Source organism: Cetorhinus maximus, unplaced genomic scaffold, assembly GCF_964194155.1.
Source record: "Cetorhinus maximus unplaced genomic scaffold, sCetMax3.hap1.1 HAP1_SCAFFOLD_57, whole genome shotgun sequence".
Taxonomy (NCBI): Eukaryota; Metazoa; Chordata; class Chondrichthyes; order Lamniformes; family Cetorhinidae; genus Cetorhinus; species Cetorhinus maximus.
In genome coordinates, this window is record NW_027596103.1 from 680,978 (window position 1) to 691,364 (window position 10,387).

Sequence of the window (10,387 nt, forward strand, 5' to 3'; positions counted from 1 at the left end):
TGGGGTGTAGTGACTGAGCGGTATGGGGCATAGTGACTAAGCGGAGTGGAGTGTAGTGATTGACTGGTGTGTGGTGTAGTGACTAAGCGGAATGTGGTGTGGTGATTGACGGCTGTGGGGTGTAGAGATTGACGGGTGTGTGGTGTAGTGACTGAGCGGAGTGGGGTGTAGTGAGTGACGGGTGTGGGATGTATTGACTGAGCGGAGTGGGGTGTAGTGAGTGACGTGTGTGGGGTGAATTGGCTGAGCGGAGTGGGGTGTAGTGATTGACGGGTGTGTGGTGTAGTGATAGGCAGGTGTGGGGTGTAGTGACAAAGCGGAGTGGGGTGTAGTGAGTAACGGGTGTGTGGTGTAGTGATTGACAGGTATGGGGTGTAGTGAGTGACGGGTGTAGGGTGTAGTGATTAAGCGCAGTCAGGTGTAGTGAGTGACGGATGTGTTGTGTTGTGACTGAGCAGAGTGGGGTGTAGTGATTGACGGGTTTGTGTTGTAATGACTGAGCGGAGTGGGGTGTAGTGAGTGACGGTTGTGGGGTGTAGTGACTGAGCGGAGTGGGGTGTAGTGATTGACGGGTGTCGGGTGTAGTGACTGAGCTGTGTGGGGTGTAGTGAGTGCCGGGTGTGGGGTGTAGTGACTGAGCGGAGTGGGGTGTAGTGACTGACGGGTGTCTGGTGTAGTGACTGAGCAGAGTGGGGTGTAGTGACTAAGCGGAGTGGGGTGTACTGACTGAGCGGAGTGGGGTCTAGTGACTAAGTGAAGTGGGGTGTAGTGACTGAGCGGAGTGGGGTACAGTGCCTAAGTGAAGTGGGGTGTAGTGACTGAGCGGAGTGGGGTGTAGTGACTGAGCGGAGTGGGGTGTAGTGACTGACGGGTGTGGTGTTTAGTGACTGAGCGGAGTGGGTTGTAGTGACTGACGGGTGTCTGGTGTAGTGACTGAGCGGAGTGGGGTGTAGTGACTAAGCGGAGTGGGGTGTAGTTAGTGATGGGTGTGTGGTGTAGTGACTGAGCGGAGTGGGGTGTAGTGACTGAGCGGAGTGGGGTGTAGTGAGTGACGTGCGTGGGGTGTAGTGACTGAGCGGAGTGCTGTGTAGTGAATGAGTGGAGTGGGGTCTAGTGACTGTGCGGAGTGGGGTGTAGTTAGTGACGGGTGTGTGGTGTTGTGTCTGAGCAGAGTGGGGTGTAGTGAGTGCCGGGTATGGGTTGTAATGACTGAGCGGAGTGGGGTCTATTGACTGACGGGTGTCTGGTGTAGTGACTGAGCGGAGTGGGGTGTAGTGAGTGACGGGTGCGGAGTGTAGTGACTGAGCGGTGTGGGGTGTAGTGACTGACGGGTGTGGTGTGTAGTGACTGAGCGGAGTGGGGTTTAGTGACTGACACGTGTCTGGTGTAGTGACTGAGCGCAGTGGGGTGTAGTGAGTGACGGGTGTGTGGTGTTGTGACTGAGCAGAGTGGGGCATAGTGAGTGACGGGTGTGTGGTGTAGTGACTGAGCGGAGTGGGGTTTAGTGATTGACCGGTGTGGGGTGTAGTTGCTGAGCAGTGTGGGGTGTAGTGATTGACCGGTGTGGGGTGTAGTTGCTGAGCGGTGTGGGGTGTAGTGACTGAGCGGAGTGGAGAGTAGTGAGTGAGCGGAGTGGGGTGCAGTGATAGAGCGGAGTGGGGTGTAGTGAGTGACGGGTGTGGGGTGTAGTGACTGAGTGGAGTGGGGTGTAGTGAGTGACGGGTGTGGGGTGTAGTGACTGAGCGGAGTGGGGTTTATTGACTGAGCGGAGTGGGGTGCAGTGATTGACGGGTGTGGGGTGTAGTGACTGAGCGGAGTGGGGTGTAGTGAGTGACTGGTGTGTGGTGTAGTGACTGAGCGGAGTGTGGGGTGTAGTGATTGACGGGGGGTGTAGTGACTAAGGGGAGTGAGGTGTAGTGAGTGACGGGTATGTGGTGCAGTGACTGAGCGGTGTGTGGTGTAGTGACTGAGCGGAGTAGGGTGTAGTGATTGACGGGTGTGTGGTGTAGTGACTGAGTGCAGACGGGTGTTGTGACTGAGCAGTGTGGGGTTTAGTGATTGACAGGTCTGGGGTGTAGTGAGTGAAGGGTGTGGGATGTAGTGACAGATGAGTGTGGGTTTTGTGACTGAGCGGAGTGGGGTGTAGTGACTGAGAGGAGTGGGGTGTAGTGATTGACGGATGTGGGGTGCATTGACTGAGCGGAGTGTGGTGTAGTGGTTGACGGATTTGTGGTGTAGTGATTGATGGGTGTGGGGTGTAGTGACTGATCGGTGTGGGGTGTAGTGATTGACGGGTGTGTGGTGTAGTGACTAAGCGGATTCGGGTGTAGTGAGTGACGGGTGTGGGGTGTAGTGACTGAGCGGAGTGGGGTGTAGTGAGTGAGGGGTGTGTGGTGTAGTGACTAAGCGGAATGTGGTGTGGTGATTGACGGGTGAGGGGTGTAGTGATTGACGGGTGTGTGGTGTAGTGACTGAGCGGAGTGGGTTGTAGTGAGTGACGGGTGTGGGGTGTATTGACTGAGCGGAGTGGGGTGTAGTGAGTGACGTGTGTGGGGTGTATTGGCTGAGCGGAGTGGGGTGTAGTGATTGACGGGTGTGTGGTGTAGTGATAGGCAGGTGTGGGGTGTAGTGACAAAGCGGAGTGGGGTGTAGTGAGTAACGGGTGTGTGGTGTAGTGATTGACGTGTATGGGGTGTAGTGAGTGACGGATGTGGGGTGTAGTGACTAAGCGCAGTCAGGTGTAGTGAGTGACGGATGTGTGGTGTTGTGACTGAGCAGAGTGGGGTGTAGTGATTGACGGGTTTGTGGTGTAATGACTGAGCGGAGTGGGGTGTAGTGAGTGATGGGTGTGGGGTGTAGTGATTGAGCGGAGTGGGGTGTAGTGATTGACGGGTGTCGGGTGTAGTGACTGAGCGGTGTGGGGTGTAGTGAGTGCCGGGTGTGGGGTGTAGTGACTGAGCGGAGTGGGGTGTAGTGACTGACGGGTGTCTGGTGTAGTGACTGAGCAGAGTGGGGTGTAGTGACTAAGCGGAGTGGGGTGTACTGACTGAGCGGAGTGGGGTCTAGTGACTAAGTGAAGTGGGGTGTAGTGACTGAGCGGAGTGGGGTACAGTGCCTAAGTGAAGTGGGGTGTAGTGACTGAGCGGAGTGGGGTGTAGTGACTGAGCGGAGTGGGGTGTAGTGACTGATGGGTGTGGTGTTTAGTGACTGAGCGGAGTGCGTTGTAGTGACTGACGGGTGTCTGGTGTAGTGACTGAGCGGAGTCGGGTATAGTGACTAAGCGGAGTGGGGTATAGTTAGTGACGGGTGTGTGGTGTAGTGACTGAGCGGAGTGGGGTGTAGTGAATGACGTGCGTGGGGTGTAGTGACTGAGCGGAGTGGTGTGTAGTGAATGAGTGGAGTGGGGTCTTGTGACTGAGCGGAGTGGGGTGTAGTTAGTGACAGGTGTGTGGTGTTGTGTCTGAGCAGAGTGGTTTGTAGTGAGTGACGGGTATGGGTTGTAATGACTGAGCGGAGTGGGGTCTATTGACTGACGGGTGTCTGGTGTAGTGACTGAGCGGAGTGGGGTGTAGTGACTGAGCGGAGTGGGGTGTAGTGAGTGACGTGTGTGTGGTGTTATGACTGAGCAGAGTGGGGTGTAGTGAGTGACGGGTATGGGGTGTAGTGACTGAGTGGGTGTGGGGTGTAGTGAGTGACGGGTGCGGAGAGTAGTGACTGAGCGGAGTGGGGTGTAGTGTGTGACGGCTGTGGGGTGTAGTGTATGACTGGTGTGGGGTGTAGTGACTGAGCGGAGTGGGGTTTAGTGACTGACGGGTGTCTGGTGTAGTGACTGAGCGGAGTGGGGTGTAGTGAGTGACGGGTGTGTGGTGTTGTGACTGAGCGGAGTGGGGTCTATTGACTGGCGGGTGTCTGGTGTAGTGACTGAGCGGAGTGGGGTGTAGTGACTGAGCGGAGTGGGGTGTAGTGAGTGACGGGTGTGTGGTGTAGTGAGTGACGGGTGTGTGGTACAGTGACTAAGCAGAGTGGGGTGTAGTGAGTGAAGGGTGTGGGGTGTAGTGACTGAGCTGATTGGGGTGTATTGATTGATGTGAGCTGGATGTAGTGACTGAGGGGTATTTTCTGTTGTGACTGAGCGGAGTGGGGTGCAGTTATTGAGGGGTGTGTGGTGTAGTGATTGAGGGGGGTGTGCCATATTTAGGGGAATGGGATATATTGACAGTTGGGATGTTGAGACTGATTTGACTGGGATTTAGTAACTGGGCTACATTCTGTAGTTACAGAGCGGATTGTCATAGGTGAGTTTCATACTGGATAAACAATGAAGTGTATCGTTTTGTAAACTTTCCTATCAATTGGAAGCTCTCTTGAGGTGATCCGAACTCCACAATCTCCCATGTCTCCTTACTTCATTGCAGTTCCTGGTTTTACACCAACTCTGAAATATAAGGCACACTCACTCGAAAATCCACCGTCCCTGCTTCATCCAGCCCAACAGTTTCTGAAATAACCGTTATCAGTGACTTAGGGGAGTGGGAATAACGTCTCAGGGGAGAATGATGTAGTGACCGAATGGAATGGGACGCGGTGGCAGAGGAGAGTGGGATGTCATGGGGGAGCGGAGTGTAACGTAGTGAGGGACGTGGAAGAAATGTACTGCCCAATCCTCAGGAAGACGAATGGGAATCCTGGGTTCTGCACGGTTGTCAGGATTCACATTTCAGCTCTGTCTCTATGCTACTGGGATGAAGTGAAGCTGAGTATAATGCCACTTTCTCTTACCTGAGAGCTCATTTCCCATCCAGAAAAGATCACTGCCTGTGAGCAATGAGTTACAGGGTGAGGCCGAGCTGGGAAACAGAGGGAAACCACATCAAGCGAAGGATAAAAAATTCCCTGGTTTAGTTTGGGGGAATTTTATCCCAGAGTGGAGATTGAAACTGAGTTAATTTGTGCTTCTGAGGTTGCAAGTCGCTGTGTGATATTAACTGTACTTTATACATTAACATTGGGTATCTTCCTGTAATTCAGACCCAGACTCCACACTCACTGACCCGTGTGTAAATCACAGCGTCCTGGACGAGGCCTGGAGGAGCATCGATTGTACTGAGACTGATTGTTCTGGCCAGTGGAAGTGTGATCGGGATCTGAAGTATGGATGGTACCGATTTAACAGGTAATGTGAAGGGGAAAATCCAAGTCAACCCACCAAAGGAAAGATTGACGGGAAATTTGAGGTACAGGAGTCGAGAGGAGTGAAGTGAAGATAGAGAAGAGAAGAGTGTGCTAGTGGGGGAAAAGGAACTGCTGGGAGACTGGGATCATCACTCCGGACAATGGGGTATGGAGTGAATACGGAGAATGGGGAAGGACGGGATACGACTTGGGGAGAACATGAAGTGGATGAAGAAGAGGGAGACAGATTAATGGGAGACAACTCAGACTAATGGGGCGGCGGGCTGTAGTAGTACTTCCGAAAACTGGGAAGTGGCGATCCACAGGGATCAGTGCTGGGACAATTCTTCTTTCACGTTTATAACAAAGATTTTGGATTATTTATGCAAATAAAAATGTGTGGATCTGACCAAATTGGTGGGTGTGGTTAATTCAGAGGGGGAGAGTGCGACAATGCAGAAAGCATGAATAAACTTACGGATTCAGTGCATAATTAGAAAATTACCTTCAATGCCTATCACTGGGAGAGATGAACATTGGGGTGTATAGACAGGAACTGCCAGACTCCTTCAAAATGTAAGAGTCCGAATGGGGTTGAGGTGTAGAGTGATCCGGGGGAGTGAATAAACAACTCGTGTAAAATAGCGACACAAGTTAATACGTCCTTGGAAAGGAAATAAAACCGTGGGTTTAAGTACAAATGGGCTGGATGTGAAAAGCACAGAAGGTATGATTAACCTTCACAGAAGCTCGGTTACACCACACTCGAAGCACCGGGCACAGTTGCAGTCTCCGTATCCTTCGGTTAGACCACACTCGGTGAACCGTGCACAATTCCGGTCTCCGTATCCCTCAGTTAGACTGCACTCGGAGCACAGTGCACATTTCTGGTTTCCGTATCCTTGAGTTAGGCCACATTCAGAGCACCGTGCACAGTTCCCGTCTCCGTACCCCGCGGTTAGGCCACACTTGGAGCACCGTGCACAGTTACGGTCTCCATCTCCCTTGGTTAGAATGCACGCGGAACACCGTGCTCCCTTCCAGTTTGAGAGTGTTTAAACTATCAGGACAGAGTGAACAGGCTGGGGCTATTTTCCCTGGAACAGAGAAGGCTGAGGGTTGACCTGATCGAGGTCTGTTAGATGATGAAAGGTGTTTTGATAGGGTCAACGTACAGATGTGTCCACTCGCAGGCGATACCAGAACTCAGGAGGGGATTTCGTCTCAATATTAGACAGACAGTAATAAATCCAATGGCGAATTCAGGAGAAACTACTTTACTCAGAGAGTGGGGAGAATTTGAGATTCACTACCACAGGGACTGGGGCTGTGGGGAATTGAGTTGATGTATTTAACGGGCCGGCGCGGGGATCGGTTAGAATGAGATGAGGGAGATCATAACAGAGCGAGATGTTGATGGGGGGAGTTGAGGATGGGGTGGGAGGAGTTTCGTATTGAGCACAAACTCCGAAATGGACAATTTGAGTGAACTGTGCAGTAAAGACTCTGTCAGCCCAAATTAGGATATCGAATGGGGAAAGAGGGTAAAGGGTGATATAAAAGGAGAAATGCAGGATAGAGAGGAATGTGAATCGGGGACAGGGTGAGTGAGAGATGAAGCCCAGTTTCTGGTCCTCTCTGCCGGTACCAACCTTTTTATCAGTTACTCAGTGTAATCAGTTCAGGAGCTGATTCTGTGATTATTGTTTCAGTTCTGGTGGAGGGAAGATTCCAGATACTGCTGTCCCAGCGATTCACTGCTCTACAAATCGACCAGGCTGGTTAAATGGTACGTCCAGACTTTCTAATATCAGATTTACATTCACTGTCCAGCAATGTTCACATCGGTTACATTCTTCAATATTTATAAACTTCATTTCAGGTTCACATCCCACCGTGGCACAGGGGGTGGTAACCAGGACAGTTTGTTTTAACTGGGATGGAAAGCGCTGCTCCTCGACCCGAGAGATAAAGATTAAAAACTGCAGCAGTTACTTCGTTTATGAGCTGAAGCCGGCGCCACGCTGTAATGCTGCTTATTGCACAGGTACATTGCAGTTTATAAATGACCCAGGAGGGTGACTCTGGATGTGCCGGGTACACTCACTGAAAAAATAATATTCCACGTGTTCCCCGTTGTTGTAAGAGCCACAACGGATAAAGGTCTGAAACATAAAATGAAACTGTTCCCCAAAGAGGGGAGGTAACTGAATCAGAAATTGTTGTCCGTGATAACCACTGACTCTGGTCCTTGCAATGCCCATGGATCTCTATGGGCCACAATGATGGATATGAGCGTTGCATGTTGCCTCTCCAGATCCTAGATTTGAGGGATTGAACGGGATGCAGCGACAACAGGGTTGACAATATGAATTTATATAGCGCCTGTAGCATTAAACCAAATCGCACGGCGTCTCATAGAGGCTCTATCATTCAGAAAATTGAACCTGGTGCAATATCAATAGACACAGAGTAAACACTTGATCAAGAGGGAGGTTGTAAGGAATGTGTTACAGGCGGAGAGAGGGTAAGAGAGCCGTAGTGGAGTCCGGAAGGAAGTCCATAGCTTAGAGTACAGGGAGCTGAACACTGGCCTGTCTATGTGGGGGTTCTGGAAGTGGAGGAGTAAAGAATTATTTGAGGGTGGTGGGTTTGCTGGGAGGTTTCGCTGCGATGTGGTGTTGGGAAGTGGGGACTCGGCTGTGGGATTATGGGTCATCCAGGGGATAGTGTGGGGGATGGGGGTCTGCAAGGCCCTGCTGGTCTGGAACCACATCGTAAGGGCAACATGGGGGTCTCCAGGTTAATAAAGTCAAAACGCACCACCAACTTCCATGGGTTCTGGGATGAACAAAATTCCTGTTTCAAAACTGCAGCTTCTCCGCTGGGACGAAGTGAATCTGAGATCACTGCTGCTTTCTGTTAACTGAGAGCTGCGTGGTGAATCTCGCATGGGGATGGACTGTGAGCCGTCAGTTAGAGGGGGAGGCCGAACTCGGAGACAGAGGGAAAACTGCTTTGGAGAAGGAAGAAAGATTCCTGCAATAAATGGCTGGGATTCCTACATGACGGAGAGTGTTAGAGAAAGGTTACTGGCTCTTCGGAGGATACAAGTCCCTGTTTAATAATCACTCTACTTTATATTAACATTAAACACCTGTCTGTCACTCAGTCACAGACTCTGCAGTGACTGACCCGTGTGTAAATCACACAGTCCTGGACCAGCCCTGGAGGAGCACGGATTCTACTGAGAGCGGGTGCACAGCTCTGAAAAGTGATGACAAACTGAACCACGGATGGTACAGATTCAAAAGGTAACAGATGGACACAGATTGAGGTTAACGAGGGGTTATACTTGGGGAAACAACTGTATTAATGATATAAAGGCGAGAGGAGGAACAGGGACTGATGGGGGCCTGGGCTATCATGCAGAACAATGGTGGAAGGAGATAATACAGGGATTGGAGAAGAGTCAGACAGAGAGAAACAGGGAAAATAAAGACAGCTCCTGAATGGAGTGGAATATAGAGCAGGGTGCACGAGTAGATGACATTACTTGAATGGGGATATAGAGCAGGACAGAGAGTTGAGGCGATAACACTCGATGGAGGGGGAGACAGAACAGAGACAGGGTGCAAAGGGAGGTTAAACTCGATAGATGGGGTTATAGAACATGGACAGAGTGCAAGGAGAGATAACACTGGAGAGAGGGTATCTAGAACAGAGACATGAGATTGAAGGGAGTGAACACTGGATAGAGTGGGATATAGAACAGGGACAGAGAGTAAAGCGTTATAAAACGATACAAGTGATATAGAACAGAGGCAGAGGCTAAAGGGATATATCACAGGCAAGAGAGGGTTATAGAACAGGGACGGAGACAGCCCCAATCATTTCCAATTGTTTCTTTAATAACTTTCCTTCCTTCATAAGAACAGAAGTGGAGATGTTCGCTGAAGAATTCTCAATGTTTAGCATCGTTCACGACTCCTCAGACGCTGTATTAGTCCATGTCCAAATGCAGCAAGGCCTGGACAATATCCAGGCTTGGGCTGACAAGTGGCAAGTATCATTGGTTCCACCAAACTGTCAGACAATGATCTTCTCCAACAGGAGAGAATTTAAACATCACTCCTTGACGTTCAATATTACTAACATCACTGAATCCCCCACTGTCAACATACTGGGGGTTAACATTAACCAGAATCTGAACTGGACTGGCCAGATAAATCCTATGGCTACAGGAGCAGGTCAGTGGCTAGGAACCCTGCGGTTAGGAACTCACCTCCTGACTCCCCAAAGACGGTCCAGTTTCTACATGGCACAAGCCAGGAGTGTGATGGAACACTCGTCATTTGCCTGGATAAGTGCTGCTCCCACAACACTCAAGAAGCTCAACACTTGCCAGGACAAAGCAGCCCCGCTTCATTGGCACCGGATCTACAAATGTTCATTCCCTCCACCACTGTAGCACATGAGCAGCAGTGTGCACCTTCTACACAATGCATTCCTGGAATTCAGCTAGGCGCCTTCGACAGCACATTCCAAACCGTCGGCCGCCCCCATCTAAAAGGACAAGGGGAGCTGTTAGATGGGAACACTACCACCTGCAAGTTCCCCTCCAAGCCACTCACTATCCTGATTTGGAAATATTTCGAACATTCCTTCACTGTCGCTAGGTCAATATCCTGGAACTCCTTCCCTAACAGCACTGTGGGTTTACCTACACCACATGGACTGCAGCGGTTCAAGAAGGCAGCTCAACAGTAACTTCAGAACGGGCCATTAGGGATGGGCAATAAAAAATCACTGGACAAGACAGCCGCACCCATACCCCGTTAATGAATGAAAAAAGAAAGAGCGTGATATAGAACAGAGGCAGAGAGTAAAGGGAGATAACACTGGATAAAGGGGTATATAGAACAGAGACAGCGAGTAAAGTAATATAACACTGGAAAAAGGGGCATATAGAACAGAGACAGAGAGTAAAGTGATATAACACTGGATAGGGGATTACATAGAACAGAGGCAGAGAGTAAAGGGAGATTCCACTGGATAGGGGGTGATATAGAAGAGACAGAGAGTAAAGTGATATAACACTTGATAGGGGGTGATATAGAACAGAGACAGAGAGTAAAGTGATATAACACTAGATAGTGGTGATAGAACAGAGAGTAAAGGGAAAGAACACTGGATAGAGGGGATGTATTAATGT